General features: G+C 42.9%; 1 long non-coding RNA gene across 1 annotated transcript; it reads left to right on the forward strand.

Annotated features, from left to right (window-relative positions):
* Nucleotides 1-4,926: 4,926 nt before the first annotated feature.
* On the forward strand, nucleotides 4,927-16,062 carry LOC128905782 (uncharacterized). The gene is made up of 3 exons (XR_008464983.1): nucleotides 4,927-5,068; nucleotides 12,512-12,810; nucleotides 15,968-16,062. It is a non-coding gene; the product is annotated as an uncharacterized LOC128905782 (long non-coding RNA).
* The last annotated feature ends 575 nt before the right edge of the window (nucleotides 16,063-16,637 follow it).

Raw genomic sequence — 16,637 nt, forward strand, 5'->3', positions numbered from 1 at the left:
GCTCTTCCCAGATCTCTTCTGCTTGGTTCATTGTTACAGTCTCTAACAAATTGGAAGCAGAGAATTTAAGCATTTTGAGGCAGGGTTGCAGCTTAGTTATTTGGAAACAAAGTCAGATTCACTGTTTTTTCACTGCTGTCAGTCGTATTGTTAAGAGCTGTTAAAGAGAAATCTCAAAAAGTAGTCATCAAGGGCTAATTTTTGCGTAGGAATTCTCCTTGCTGTTTGGGCGCTTTTTTTTTTTTTTTAAGGATTTGTTAATGTCAGTATTCAACATCTTCAGTGACCCGAAAGTAAGTACAGTTAACATTGCTGAAAGAATCAACAAATGAGATGGGATTCCTGAAGAATAAGTAATGATGAGGACAGAGTTGTGTTACAGGTTTATTGCATTTAGCTATATCCTTTTCAGTAGGCCCCAGCCAGCAAGGCAAGTTATGTGTACAGGATAAAGCCATACTTAAGCAACGGAGGCTGCATCCTGGAAAACAGTTTTTCTCCAACTGTTTCCTTCCCCAAATTCCAGAACGTGGCCCTAAGTCTAAATATTAACATGCATTACAGAATATAACCAAGTTAGAGAGGGTAAAGAAATAAACCTTAAGTGTTTATTCCTGGAAAAAAAATCCCACACTATGAAGGGAGAAATCCTTTCAGATGCCCAATCTGTTTATTTTATCAAAAAGAAGGATACAGGAGTGACATGGGTTGTAGTTTCATAGGGGGAAAAAGAAAAAAGTACTAGTTCCTAAAGCTGTTGTGGCATGGACAGAGGCATAACCAGAGACCGTGGCTTGATGGCAAAACAAAATTAATCATTTAGGTGTTAATCACTGAACTTACTATGAGGGAACTGAGTGGTATTGAAAAACTTGATGGATTGAAAAAAAAACCCAACTAGGTATGATTATCCAGTGTTTCCTTTTAGTCTTGTGATCTCTTGTGTCTCAGTTGTCCAGATTATCTATTGATACTGGACTCCTAGGGAGAAGCAAATGTGGCTTTAATACTGTGGAGATGGATCGCCACTTCCCTCTGTGGGGTGGTGGAAGATGTTTGGTCTCACTGTTAAAATGCAGAAGGTTAGGGCATACCAGGCACATTGGTACAAACTGTTCATACACTATGTTCAGCTCACTCGTGTGCAGCACATGGAAATCTTTGCGAGTATCCCCAGGGCATCTGTAGTCAGGAGAAAAGTGAACTCTGCCTTAGCTGAATTCAAGTTTTGAAGGATACCTGATAGAAACCTCATAGTGACTGAAACTGTTGGCTAATCCCTGGAGCAGGATAGGTTGTGATGGTACTGTCGTATACCGTCTCTGTGGTGGGACAACTTCACTCGTTCTCTGTACCCATTTAGTCCAGATGCCTTGATTGAGGCTAAGACTGGCACCTGCAACTCCAGTGGGCATGAGACAAGCAATTCTTCCTTCTTATACTTCTGTGCCTGTGCAGCGGCTGGAGGTGAAAACTTGTTCTGCATTTTAACAATCTAGTGCAAGTATTCCAAAGGTGTGCTCTGTAGGCAGGCACAGTGCTAAGAGGTTGTGACAGCAAGTAATGGCAACTGAAGCAAGTTGTGATATGTAGCCTCCTTTCCCCCTCACCCCCAAATTGGGAAATGTAATGCAGGGTATTTATTAAAATGGTTTTCATGTACTAAGAATATTGTGAATAAATGACACCAAAATATCTTTAAAAACTGTATTTCTTTTCTTCCCCAGCTGATGTTTTTCATATTTCTTTCACCTGAAAGCAAGCTGGGGCCATGAAATGAAGCTCAGTGGAGCTAGGATCAAAGCACGGGATGTTGTTTGTCAGATGGTGGAGGAACGAGTTGTTAGAAGTTTACACCGGCTCAAGAGAAAGACTGCATGTAAAAGTAAAACTGAGGGTAACTAAATACGTGAAAGCTACTTCCAGCCCAAGAGATCCTTAGAGGAAAAAATAGGATCATGGATAATTCAGCTTGGAAGGAATCTCAGGGAGGCCTCTGGTCCAATGTCCTGCTCAGAGCAGGGCCACCTAGTTCATACCGGTTTACTCAGCTTTATTCAGTCTGGTTTTGAAAGCCTCCAAGGACAGAGCATGCACAGCCATCTGGGCAACCTTCACCAATGCTTGGCCATCCTCATGGTGAAAAAGCATTTCCATATATTCAGTCTGAACTTCACTTGTTTCAACTTACGCCTGTTGTCTCTCATCCTCCCACCGAGTGCCACTGTCAAGCCTGGCCTTTGATAACTTTCATAAAGAGCTGGAAAGCGAGAGAGTATTAGTTGGAGGCTGACATACCACTTGTGTTTATGTCCATATAATATAAAGATTTCTTCTAAATTTTTACTTTTCTGTAGGCGTCGGCTTATGGCCACCTTTGCAAACAGGGCACTAGGTGAGGTGGATCCTTGGTCTGCGTTATATTAAACATATTGACTAGTGTCCTTTGTTGGACTAGTGTAGGGGGGAAAGATGTTGATCCTAATTTGGGTATCTGAAACAGCTGCAGAAGACTTAAAACCAAACGTAGCCGGTTGTTTTCATTGCTGTTTGAACAATAAGCAAATTCCTATACTGTTGTGTTGTGTTTATTTTTTTTAAGGTGTTGCAGAATAATTTTTAGTTTTGTGATTTTTACCAAAGGAAGTAATTTGGGAAATTGTTTGATTTACACAAGTAGACTCAGTGCTAAAGACCTGTGAGATTAGATTGCACAACGAGAGACAGAAACTACTCTTTTAAAAACAAGTTATTTTTTTGTTAGCAGCAAGGACCAGATTTTCTGGAAAGGTGAAGGTTGCTAAGACTATTTCATTCTTTCATTCTTTTCTTGTGAGCTGAGGGTTGTAAGTGCCCTCAGGCATCTTGTGTCAGATATAACTATTTATGTTTTGGGACAAGGATCTGTGATAGTGTTTCTTCAGGTACTTTATTTGTATTTTGCAAAGAGTTTTCTTCTTTTTCATGGTCATTAGCTTGGAAGAAAAGGGAAATCGGAGATTCTGTTTCTTCAAATTCCACAGGAAGAAGAGGAGTTTTCTGGACTATACGTAGTGCTTAATGTTCCAGCAAGCCTCATAGAGCTATTTTTTTTTTTTCTTGGTTTGGTTTGTCAATGAAGCAAATCTTGGCCTTTTCTGGAGAATCTCGGAAGAAATATAAAGTCAGGATTTTCTGTGTATAGCTAAGGATAGGCTGAGTTACATAACAGAAGCTCTAAATATGACTATTTGAAATCATATTTTGTGATTCAGGCCAGAATTTCAGCACTACTTGGGACTCAGCCACTTTTTTTCCCCCAGAAGTCCAGTGTAATTTATAAAGGTGAATAAGTATTTATCACTTCACAGCTGGGGATACTGAGGCACGGACAAGATTTAATGAAAGTTAACCTGCTGCCTCTCAGGGATGTCTCAATTTTTCCAGAGATGGGGGGAGAGAAGCCATGAAGAGAAGGTGAAGGAGGTCATGAGAGAGAAAGATGTTATGGGAAGTTAAGATACCTGCGGTAGGTCAGAAGGAATTGGTGTTTTGGGTGTGCATTCTCTTTAGGCCACATCTACAGTTCAATGTAGAATAACTCAGGAATGGTAAAGTTGAAACAGGTCCTGCTGTCCTCACGTGCGCCCTGCGCAAAGTTGAGGTCCACTTTTAGCACAGGGAGGGTAAAGAAGCTGCGTAGTAAGCTTGGCAATTTGCCCACAGAGCCCCCTTCTTTCTAGCTGTCATTAATGAGGTGTTTGTGAAGGCCCAAATCCTAAGTTTGTTTCTGATTGTTGTAGGCGTTATTTGCATTGTCTCTCTCCAATAGCATTAAGTGCTTTTGGAATCCTGTCACATTTTTGGCCTTATTAAAATCCGATGACACGGATTTCTGTGAGCTAGTGGTGGAAAAATGAATGAAATAGTTGAGAAATTAACCCGTGATGCACAGCCAATAGCAAGGTGGAGAGATGGTCTTTGCAGAAAAGCTGCCAGAAGTCACCTATTCTATGTGTCTTCATTTCTAAAGACACTTCATAGCTGGCTTTGATGTTTGACTGGCTAAATCAACCTAGAGATCTACTGTGTAAGGAGAATATCCAGCTGCTCAGGTAAGGCGGCTTTAAGCCACTTCAGTGTGTAGAATAAAATAATCTGATTCTGTTTTACTTTAATGGTCATCTCCTAGGAGTGGTTCACGCAACTTCCAAAGAGAATTGAGTGCTATCTATTTAAGAACCGGGTACTGTAACACCTGGTCATTAAGTAATGTAACCTAATGTAATGTTATTAGATGAATGTAACGAAAATACTGTAGACAAATGAGAGGCAGCTCCTCTAAAGCTGTAAGGACAGAGAAGATGGTTTATACCTTGCCTTTTCTGCTCAGCCTTTCAGTTTATAAGAACATGGTAAGCTGGGAGCAGTATGAAGATGTGTTAGCCCCTGATTCCTCTGTAGAAAGCTCCCACCTTGCTTAAGCACTTTGCTTTGACTTCCAGTTAATTGTACCAACTGAAGGAGTGAAGAAAAGTAAAAGACTGAGCACACGATTCTTTACTTTTTCTGCCCTCTCTTGGAGATACTCTGATTTTGGCTATGTAAATTTGAATTCTTACATCTGAACTGATATAAAAGCCTTTACGGGCTTTGAGAGGTAGAATTTTATGCATTTTTAAATTGGCTTGGGTTATGACTTCCATGGGTTGAGTCTGGGTGAAATAATAAAAGATCATTCAACCAGCTGAATGAACAAAACAGAGGGGCCATCCAAAAAGATGGTCTTGATTCCTCCTCCCCTTCTGCTCTGTGCCCCTGTGCTTTCTTTTTCGCTGCCAAGGGTGCTTAACCGCCTCCTGGGGAGCTGATTCAACTTGCTGATGTGACAGGAAACTTTCTTTTCTTTCTAGACTGAAGAAATAAAACACCTCAGTAGAGGTCAGATGAGCCCTGAAGCTGATGTAAGGAAGCAGTGGGAGCACATGGCCGAGAACAGAGTCGCGTCAGTGGCAGCGAGCTGCTTGGTTACCACAGCCGATCTCATCTGGCTGCTCCATAACTCACTGGAAAGACATAAATTGAAATGGTGGGTTGTAGTTACTCTTTTCTTTGTCTGTGTAAGAAAAAATTGGCAGTAATTAGTCCAAATGGAGCTGATGGTGGCGGTTTTACTCTAGACACAGTAATGCTGTCTCAGAAGAGCCCCTGTGCATGTTCTGGCACTAGTGGGCTTGGCAGCACCAGGCAGCTGTGGATTGCAGGGTTACAGCTCAGAAGTGCAATTAGGGCTTCCTCCTAAGCCTCATCGTTTAGTGGAAACTCTCAAGGCACCCCAGCCTTGTACGTAGTTACAAAACAGTGCCAGGGACCGGCATGTGAGAGCAGGCAGAAAAGTATAAGCCAGCAAAGCAGATGTGCAGTTTGCAGCTGGGGAAAGACAGACAAATGGGATTAGCGGATGCATCGATTTGGTAGTGTATTTTTTAGGAAATGCAGGCTTGGGTATTTTTCCTGCTTTTATCAACACCATAATTTCCATACTCTGCTTTGTGTTCTTGTTCCGCATCCTTTCATGTCCCAACAGTATCATGTCCTTTCCGCCTGTCTTTTCTGTGTCTGTTTCTCCCTTCACTGTTTTCTAAATGCATGTTTATCACTGTTTCACAATACAGCTTTAGTCTCTCTTCCATGGAGAGTCATCTGAAAGAGGTCAGGAGGGAAGGAGCTCACCTGAAATTTGCCAGGACGGAGTGGATAGAAGTATTTTCTTATCTGTAAAACTTCAGCCCCTCAGTTTTCTGCCAGAGGGCAAAAGTGCTTATTTTGAGATAATGTGACCCTACTCAGCTGCCGCGATCTTTGGCTTACCAAGCAGCATTTTTGACCTCATAATGTCATGGCTTCCCACTGCCTTTGGGAGCATTTGTGAAATGGAGGGCTTAGTGTAGGGATGGAATCTATGGAAAAACAAGTGCCATAGTGGCACGGATACCAGAGCTCGCCTGCTCTGTAAAGGGTGTTCATTGTAGTATCCTAACTAATTCCAAGAGATTCCAAGAAAATGGGAGAGTGCTTAGCAGAGGAACCTCAGCTCCTCTGCAGGAGCCATGGAGAACCCATCTCAGTCGAACGTGGAAGATGAAATGTAAAATGATTTTCTGTTTTTCCTCTGTCTTTTTTTATAAAATGCTTTGAGTTTCTGTAGCTCTCTTAATGATTTTTAAGCTTTTGTATGACAAACCTAGTGCTGGCAATATTAATACAGCACAGCAACATTGTCTGCAAGAATATCACTTCTGCTCATGACAGGAACAAACAGAAATGATGCTCAGAAATACACTGTATGCTTTAAAAGGGTTTGTGAGTAGCTTAATAGTCATGGATTTCATGTACAGGAGGATCTCTCTTGTACCAGGGAAGCATGCACTATTATGCATTGTTTTCCCTTTTTTAGGAATCTGTATTACTAAAGCTAGTGGAAGCTGCATTGTCAATTTCCATAAAAGCAGCTGGGAGGAGTGCCATGTTTCCTGAGTTTTAAAATCTTATTTGAGCAAAGAATTTCTCTTCCTCCCCTTCTAGAATGCTCCTCTTGAGGTAAATATCACACTAGTAAATTGGGTTCATCCAGCATTTTTGGTTCTCTATGAATACCTTTTTGGTACGTTCCCTTGCTCCAACTTCATAACTTCATGGTTGGTATCCCTCTTGATAAGTTTTCCATATCAACAGCCCTTGAGCACAGCAGATGTTGGATCAAGCAAGAGATTTCTTTAGCGTCTTGATTATTCTCTTAGATGTGGGCTCGGATATCCATGGATTCTGATTAGTTTGCAGTTACGGCATGTGCTGTTTATCTTTGTGAATGCAGGACTGGATGGGTATGAAGGATGTTTAACCAGTCAAAGGGATGTGTTTTGTGAAACCTTGTTAATCCATAGCGAGCCCATCGGAAGAATAGGGTTACTTTAAACCTTTGCCACTGTCAGCACATGAGTAAGAGACCTTCTCATCAGGGTGTCCTTGTAAGATGTAGGTCATCCATCTTCAAATCACTGCCCTGATTTGTACTATGTTTCAAGAAAGATTTTTTTTATGTGGGGAGGGGAGGGATGTTTCAGTAAAGAAGTCAATGATCGTCTCTTTTGGGATGTTTACCAAAAAGGCCATGCTCAGGCAATAATAGGTTCTGTACAGTGTTGAGATCTATCTGTTTCACTCTGGCTTTGGTCTGGGTAGTCATAAGGTTTTCAATGGGATTGCCGTTGCTTGTTTCTGCCTTAAATGTAGGTATTGGTTGTGTCAGTCTTGGTTCTTTAAATGCTTCTGTTACTATTTGCCTACCATCAGTAGACAGGTGGGTTGTAGAGCTCATAAATTTTACTCCCTCCTATCTGACTTGCCTTTGGGATAAAGACATTAAATTTTTGTGGAGCCAGCTGAGTATTTTGGGTGGAATACTTTCCTGCCGAAAGACACTGATTTGCCAGCACTGAAACATGCAACATTGCTGTATTACTGTGTCAATATGTTTGATAGAAGCCAGGGAGAGATGCTGGGCAGCCTGCCTGGTTTCCTGCCTGGTTTCCTGGTACAGTTTCCTGTACCCTCTCGACTCCCTGGAAGAGACTTACAGCCGCTGCTGACTTAAAACCTCCCTAAACCAGATCCCTCAGTTCCTGGTTGTCCTGGTAAACCATGGGGCTGAAGAGTCCATCTTGTGCGAAGGGACTAGGAGAGGTTGGCTTGTTCATCCTCACAAACACAGGGCAGGAGGTGAACATGTCAGAAGCGTAAATGTCGCAGCTGAAGAAGAGCTGTTTTAGGTGTTGGTGCAGGGGCAAAAAGCTTTATGTACGTTTAAACTGGAAAAGGGAAAAGGAGGAAAATCTTGCAAGAGCCTTCAGAGGGGAATAGTGAACCAAAAGAACAAATGTTTTTTACAATGAGACATTACAGGTGTACGAAAGAGATTATGTGATCTGATGAGGATAACTGGAGGCTGGATACAGTCACCCAAAAATACCTCTTCTGACTTCCCCCTCCCCAAGACAGAGCAAGCTGGGCAAAAACGAGTATTTCAGAATTTCTTCCTTTTGTAATTTTTACTACCTAAGTCCTTTCTTCAGGTGATTTCCCTTTCTCCTCATTCTGTGCACAGAAATGGAGTTTCACAGAGGTAGGATTACATTTTACATCCTGATCCAAACTCCAGTGATGCTGAGAAGGGTCTGTCTCTCTCTAGGCCCTTCATGTTCTCCTTTGTTTGGTTATGTCCAGTTCCCGTATTTAACAGTATGAGACCAGGAATGGAAATAATGGGCAGACCTGCACTGCAGCACGACCTCTAGGTGGTTAATACTTTTGGGTAATGTATGTTCCTCCACATCCCAACTTTCTTTAGGCTCTTAGAATTTGATAATTGAAGCTTCTGTTATACCTGTGTTTCAGTCTGGGGTTATGCAAGCACTTTTTAAAACCAACATAAATTCCCAATGCTGTGAATAGCTCTCCAGCATGTCCCTATGCCTGACTTCTTGTTCCCACCCTCTAACTTTTGCCTCTGTGACATTTGTCTGGCTATGCAGTCGGACAAGCCAGGGAACTATCTTGCTGAAAAAGGACTCAAAGCAGAAAGGTTGGTTTCTGCTGGATTTGTTTCCCATCCTGGCTCATTGTGAATGCCCAAAGGGAAAGGATAGTAATGACTGCAGGAAGGCAGAGGTGTGAAGGATGGACTACACTGCTCAGCAGAGATCTCAGTTTATCTTGTGACCTTAAAAGCACCTGAGTTGTAATGAAGATTGAGGTACGCAAAGCAGAAGGGATACCAGAAACGGAGGCCGACCTTGCCTTTCCCTTGTCAACAAAGGAGCTATTTGTAATGCAAGATGCTGACTCCCGCCAGGTTGATGGGGAATTTTGGAGCTACACAGTGTGCCTGCTACTTAATAGGTAAAGATGTTGTGATTTGTGGCTAACCAGAAAGGCACTGTTAGCACGGTGAACGGGATTTCTGTTGAGAAAAAGCATTAAGGGACTATATTAAGGAAGAAATATTCTTCGACTTAAAAGTAGGTGTCAGATGATCAGCTAGGAGAGCTGTGGTTGTCTGCTTCTTTTCTTGGGACTAAAAACTGAGCTCCTGTAATGCAATGTTTGTCTAATGCAGGTATAAGTACTTTATAAAAAACTCCTGCTGGATTCTGCCGTTTGTGTGGTTCTGAAAGAGTTAAGAGGAAACTCTTCGTCTCTGCTCAGCCTAGCAGCATCCAGTTCAAAAAATAAAAGCACCCCTCAGCGTGAACAGGCTGCGAAATGCATTTGAAAATAAATTCTTTAATGCCAATTGTCATTACGAATTTATTTTTAAATATGTTTTGCAGTTTGCTCATGCTGAGAGGCCCTTTATCTTTGTAAGTTCCTGACTGTGGGGCTGAACAAAATAGGTAGCTTTCCTTTTAAATAAAGTGGAAAATAGAGGAGCAAGATTATATCTGTCACAGATTATAATATTTATACGTATTTCTCATCTAACCCAAATTCCCCAGGGACTCTCAGATTCGCATGAGGCCTTAGAGTCCCGGATTTTGCGTCTGGGTATGTGATTGCTTTAATGGAAGACCGTGCTGTTTGCATTTGCTCTGCTGATGCTCTGTTACATTTGGTCACATGTACATAAAAGACAGTCTAAAGCTGTTTGTAAGGATGATGCTTTAGGTAACGCGACGAGTCAATGTGTCATGGCTCAGCCCTGGCACTTAGGTTCAAACTTGGCAGTCCTGGCTACATCTGTTATGATTTGTTAACAGCCTCTTGATTAGGAACTAAGTACCGTAGCTAGCTGTAGCTTGCACTTGGAGGTGAAGTGTAGTTTGTGTATTTCCCTGATTTCTGCCGTTGTTTGGACAGAATCGATTACTTAACGTGCTTAAAATCCCATGAATCCTGTCTGTGCCAGAAAATTATGAATTCTTCTTTTCTTCCTCGGAAGTACCAGGGGAAATGTAAAACACCAGACACTTTCAACAAATTGGTAGAACAAATGAATACTGAAGCAAAAATTGTGCACAGCATTGGCTCCTGGAGGGTCCCAGCCTAGCAGCTTTGCCTGCTTCACTGACATCGGTGGGAGATCCGGAGTCCCCATGAAATCAGGTTTGTTACGCAAATTTTTAATTGGCTAAACTCTTAGACTTATTTTTTTATTTTTTTTTTTCCTTGGAGCTTTACAGGAAGACTTTTGTCTGTACTCAGACCTGTTCTTTTTGCACCAAAACATGGATGCTATTCTAGTTTTACCAAATCTTTTCCTCACATGGGTAGAAGGGAATTTGTTACATAATTTGCTGCAGTTATGCTCAAACAAAATTATTGGAACTTTAAAAATTCATTGGGAAATATCCCTGAATGTGAACAAAACAAAGGGAAATAAGGGCTTCAGGATCTGACTTCTTGACATGTGTGATGGCACCAGTATTTTAATATAAAAGGACACTTAAGTTGGGCAAATGGGACAGTATAGACACTATCGATTCATGTCTATGAACAAATGCTTTATAAACGTCACTTCCTCTACAATATCACATAGTGGGAATTATGACATCCACCCTTCAATCTTTTTCATATTACGTTAAAAAAAAGCTGTCTGGTTTTTTCTGTGAAAGTTTAACAACGATAAGGTTGTTCCAGAATTTCTTAGTGAAGTCCACCACATACACAGAACAGTCAAACAAGGTTTTGGGTTTTTGGTTGTTTGTTTTTTTTTTTTTTTTTCTTATTTCTGATACTGTGCTGACCTCTAGAGAGGCTAAGCTTGGTTACTATTCAGGAGATGGAACTGAAGGTTTGGATGTAGGAATTCTTGAGGGAGTTTAAGCAGTTTGAAACAGTTGTGATTCTGTGATTTTAAACAGTTTGCGTTCCAGTGAAGCTCTAAAAGCCCCATTTTAAATCTCCATAAAATATAGTTTGAGAAAATACTACATTTTTGGTTTTTCACAAAATAGATCCCGAGCACTCGGGCATTGTAATGGAAATCAGGGTTTGGTCTGATAGCATGTTTGTACGCAGATACAAGAAGGTGCTCCCAAAAGGGACAACCTTGCTTCCCCCTGTTTCCCACCATCACAGGCATATTTCTGCCCCTGCTTTGGTGCAAGACTGTCTGATCCTCTATTGAAACTGCTTGGGGAACTAAACAGACAGCCGGTGCCAACGAGATGGTGGGAGGACATGGGTAGGACATAGAGACTGTATCTGCCAAAGGGGGCAGCAGCCAGCCATGAAGTTGCTGTAGCAGCACTGTCAAATTGCACGCTCCATCCGGCAAATAAGAGCAAACGGTAGGTTTAAGGACACAAGACTGTTTTCTTACTCTTGTTGATTTGCCTTCAACACCACAGACATGCTGCTTCTATAGTGGCCCTTTACAAACAGCTGCTCGAGACCCATGTGAATCAGAGGCCTTGTATATTGGAAACGATTTTTAGAGGCTTGCTGGAGAAAAATTCTGTAACTAATAACTAAAAAAAGATAAATGTTCAGGTGATACCCTGGGGCACTTGTAGTTCTTATCTATCTGATTTGTAAGCATCTGATTTATCCAACCTTTTCAGGTTTATTAGAAACTGTTTTGACTGTGGTTTTTTTGGTCTCCAGTTCATTCTCTCTTTGGCTCTCCAGAAGGTGCCCAAATCCCAGGCTTTACCCTTGCTGTTCCTTTCCTTTTGAAAGACTAGCTCATGGTTACGTGGGCAGAAGTAAGTAACGTGAGTCAGTTGAACTTCACTCTGTTCTCAAGTTGGAGATTCACCGATACGTCTTTTGATTTCACCTGCTGGAGGTCCAGGGAAGTGAAATGAGAACAATTAGCTGAGGGTTTGGAGGAGAAATTTAAATCAGAATTGGGAAAAATGTCAAAGAAAAGGGTGTGGATTGGCAAAGAAAAGCCCTCCGCCCCCAGAAAAATAATTTATGTCCTCTCAGAAAGGACTGGAGAGGGAGAGGTTGGAGGGTAGCCTTGTGGAAGAGCCGAACTGGATGGTGGGAGACCCCAGGTAGGAGGCCTGTGAATTCTTGGATTAGCACCCAGGGCAGAAGCTGGAACTCCTACCTTTGACCTTTGGAAATGGCTGAGAAACTTGCGTTGTTATCCTCCTGTAGCGCTAGCAGGAGGTGATTCCTTACTGCTGCTTTTTCCCTTGGGTAGCTCAAGTGAGAGTGGCTTGTGGGGCATTTCATGCTCTTATAGTCGCTGGTATGACGCTGCGTAAGGAAGCTTTGGCATTTTTGGCTTGCTCACTTTGTAGGGAACATAAAAACAGAAAACTGTGTTCAGAGAACATTAATTCGTTTGCAAAGTCAAAAGTTATTAGATGTCAGAATTTTACTTTGCTATCACTTAAATACATGTGTCTATTTTTACAGTGGAATATTGACCTCATTTGTTGCGTGATGTGAAGGGGAGGGGAGCGAATAATAATTTTGTTGTTTGCAACCTGCATGAAATTTGTTTAATTTGTTGCAGCAATCGGTGGGAACATGAGGAAGACAAAGATTTGGTGTCATGACTACGCAGCGGAATCTGTCTCAACAACTAAGGTTCTTTCCTTGCCTCTGCCAAAGGTGCCTTTAAGGGCTGATCTGCAGAAAGCCCTCAATTGCACAGAAAGCACATTTAAAGAAGCACTTGAATTGAAAGGGGTCTGTGCTTTATATCCAGTGCTTACAACTCTGGATCTCTGTGATTACTTGTACATTTTCAACAACTTCCTATTTCTCAGCTGTGGAACTGGGAGACGAACGTGCACGTTGCAAGTATTTTAGGTAAGTTCATGATCTGCTGGAGGATTCCCACAACGGAGTGATGAGTACTGTAGAAAAGCCTGTGAGGATTCATAACTCTGCGCTTAAATCAGCAGGGGGAAAGGTTTACTTTTAATAACACAAACTGAATAATAATGGTAAAACCGAATAGCCATTCTCTAGTTCAGCAGTCTGTCGTGGGCTCTGCATGAAGCAGGAGACTTATGTTATATAGTCGTGTGGCTCAGAGGACTTGTATAAACATTGCACTGGAAAATCATACATCTGCCACTTCCTAAAGATGGAGTAGTTGACTCTGCGTGTCCACAGTAATATTTGAATGTAATTTTATGTCTATGATAGACATAATGATAGATGTCCAGGTGTATGACAGATGTCCAGAAGCATTCTCACAAGCTGGTTCTAAACCTGTAAGGCACAAAACACAAAGACGATGAAGCAAAATGGGTGTTGGAGAGGTTTTCTGCTTTGTTGTTTACTATACCAGCTATTGTTGAAGTCATTTCCTCATTTTGTCCATTAGGAAAAAAGCTTTTTATTGAAATGAGTAGATAACTGCCTAAAGGGGACATAAGAGAGATGGTGAAGAGTGAATATATCTGTTCTAAGTGCTAAGTCGTACTCCCACCTCAAAGCCTGACTTTGTGAGGTGACCAGCGATATTGAAACATAGCTCAGGGGAGATGGCCCGGCCTGGGTGTCTCAAAGGGCTTTCATCAGGGTGGCAGAAAGCAGCAGAGTTGTTAGAAGCAGTTTCAGGGACCGAGTCTCATGATCTTGCATGGTTAATGGAATTGATGCAGGCCACCTTAAGGGAATTAAGGGTGACTCCAGGCGATTAATGTTCTGGTGAACCTTCTCCATTTTGCACTTCACCTAGGAAATTTTGCTTTCTGTTCATTATAATGGGAATTAAAGTGTAGCAAATGGAAGTTCAGTTAATGCCAGGGGTGAATATTTTCTTCCCTCGGAGACAGATATTTATTTTGGAAGTGGCTGGACTGACAGCACCAGCTTCCTCTTCAGAGCCTTCCACCAGCCTGTCCATTGCTCAGCTGGCTGGTGGAGGGCGGGATCTGTTGGCCGTGACTGCGTGGAGCTGGACGCCAGCAAGCTACTGGGGGGTGAAAGCCCCCTTAGCACATCTCTCAGGCTCCACCCCTCATGCTTTGCTGCCATCAAATCCATGAAAGAGTGAAGTTCACGGTCAGGTCTTTTAAATTTAGATTGCAGAAAACCATCATTCACGCAGAATCACACAGAATGGTAGGGGTTGGAAGGGACATCTGGAGAGCATCTAGTCCAACCCCTCTGCCAAAGCAGTGTCACCTAGAGCAGGTTGCACAGGAACACGTCCAGGTGGGTGTCTCTGAATGTCTCCAGAGACAGAGACTCCACCACCTCTCTGGGCAGCCTGTTCCAGTGCTCTGCCACCCGCAAAGTAAAGAAGTTCCTCCTCATGTTGAGATGGAACTTCCGGTGCTCAAGTTTGTGCCCGTTACCTCTTGTCCTGTCCCCGGGCACCACTGAAAAGAGCCTGGCCCCATCCTCCTGACACCCACCCTTTAAGTATTTGTAAGTGTTGATAACGTCCCCCCTCAGCCGTCTTTTTTCTAGACTGAAGAGACCCAAGTCCCTCAGCCTTTCTTCATAAGAGAGGTGTTCCAGCCCCCTAATCATCATGGAGCCCTTTGCTGCACCGTCTCCAGCAGTTCCCTGTCCCTATTGAACCGGGGAGCCCAGAACTGGACACAGTACTCCAGATGCGGCCTCACCAAGGCACAGTAGAGGGGGAGGATGACCTCCCTCGACCTGCTGGCCATGCTCTTCTTGATGCACCCCAGGATGCCATTGGCCTTCTTGGCGACGAGGGCACACTGCTGGCTCATGGGCATCCTGTTGTCCACCAGGACTCCCAGGTCTCTTTCCACTGTGCTGCTCTCCAGCAGGTTAGCCCCCAGCCTGTACTGGTGCATGGGGTTATTCCTCCCCAGGTGCAGCACCCTACACTTGCCCTTATGGAATTCCATAAGGTTTCTCTCGTCCCAACTCTCCAGCCTGTCCAGGTCTCTCTGTGTGGCGGCACAGCCTTCCGGTGTGTCAGCCACCCCTCCCACTTTTCTGTCATCAGCAAACTTGCTGAGGGTGCCCTCTATCCCTTCGTCCAGGCCATTGATGAATAGATTGGAGAGGACTGGACCCAGTACTGACCCCTGGGGTCAACTGGTCTCGTCTAGTGTATTCTTCCTACCTCCTCCTTTCCCTACCAGTACCTGCTGAGGCGATCTCTGGTGACATTTCAACCCTGTCCTGCACTGGCAGGAGGGATGGAATGGGCAGCCATGTCCCATGCTAGACATTGGCTCTCTCACCCTGTGGGGTGGAGGCACGTACCTTCTGACGTGGGTGAGAGCTGTGCATCACCTTGAGATAATTGGGTCATGTGAACAAATTTGAAAGGAGCGTGTGTGAAGTGTGGTTTTCAGGTCTTCTGTGTTTATCCAGTCTAGTTGGGTTTGCACAGGGTGGCAAAACCCCCACACCTCTGACCCTAGCGAGGCTCAAAGCTCTCACTCTGAAGCAGGACGTGCTCCTCAACTGAGTGGTTGCCAGTCTTTTGGAGGTGAGCAATACCTGTTCATCTCCCCGAGGATTTTGTTTTTCTCCTTGTACTCATTTTTAGAAATGCCCGAGCTGTTTCCTTTGGAAAAAGATACTGGAACACAAGAGCCTGAGACCCTCGGTGCTCCCTGAGAACGAAGGTCCACGTGGCCCAATACTCTTGTCTCCCAAGTGGTCACCCATCAAAGCCCCCAGGAGGGCGTATGAGCAGCGCAAGCCTCCTCCTGCCAGGGTGCTGGGGGTGCTCAGAGGCCTCCCCTGGGACCCCCACCCCCAGCGTCTGCTGCCAAGGGCCCAGGGGCCGTGTCTCAGCTCCGCCCGGGGCCGTCAGTCCCTGCCTGGGGGATGCTGTAGGTGTGCCCGTCTCTGCCCCTGTCTCCTGGGTGGGCCTGGGACCTGCCCTGCGGAGAGCTGCTCTCCTGGATGGAGCCCTCAGGCCTAGGTCAGGGCTCCTCATGCACAACTCCAGGCGTAACATAGAATAACTGCTCTGTTCTCTTCTCTTCTCCTCCATTCCATTCCCTGCGCTCACCAGGAGTCGAATAATGAGGAGACTGTTCTTTGCCCGAAACGCCAGGGGTTTTTCAGCTCCAAAACCACTTTGAAGGACACGCAACACAAAGGTTACAAGTGGAAACACAATTTTATTTTATTTTATTTTGTTTTGTTCTACTTCATTTCATTTTATTTTATTTCTTTTACTTCCTTTACCTTGCTTTATGTTTTGTTTTACTTTTTGTTTTATTTTTGGGAGTATTATTTCTTTTGTTGTTTTTTTGTTTTATTTTGGGGGTGTTGTTTCATTTTTGGAGCTTTTTGTTTTATTTTCCATTTTAGTTTTTTGGTGTTCTATTTTTTGTTTTATTTTGGGGGGGTTTATTATTTTTTTATTTTGTTTTTTTTTTGTTTTATTTTGGGTTTTTTTGTTTTATTTTTTATTTTAGTTTTGTTTTATTTTATGTTTTGATTTTTTTTTTTATTTTGGGGAGTTGTTTGATTTTATGTTTTAATTTTATTTTTTATTTTATTTTTTGTTTTATTTTGGGGGCAGTTGTTTTATTTTTTGTTTTATTCAATTTTGTTTTGTTTTCTGTTTTATTTTTGGGCTTTTATTTTTTGTTTTATGTTGGGAGTTTTTTGTTTTATTTTTCATTTTATTTTAGGGGATTTTGTTTTGTTTTATTTTTTGCTGCATTTTTTGTTTT

The sequence above is a fragment of the Rissa tridactyla genome, chromosome 2 (genome assembly GCF_028500815.1).
Source record: "Rissa tridactyla isolate bRisTri1 chromosome 2, bRisTri1.patW.cur.20221130, whole genome shotgun sequence".
Classification (NCBI taxonomy): Eukaryota; Metazoa; Chordata; class Aves; order Charadriiformes; family Laridae; genus Rissa; species Rissa tridactyla.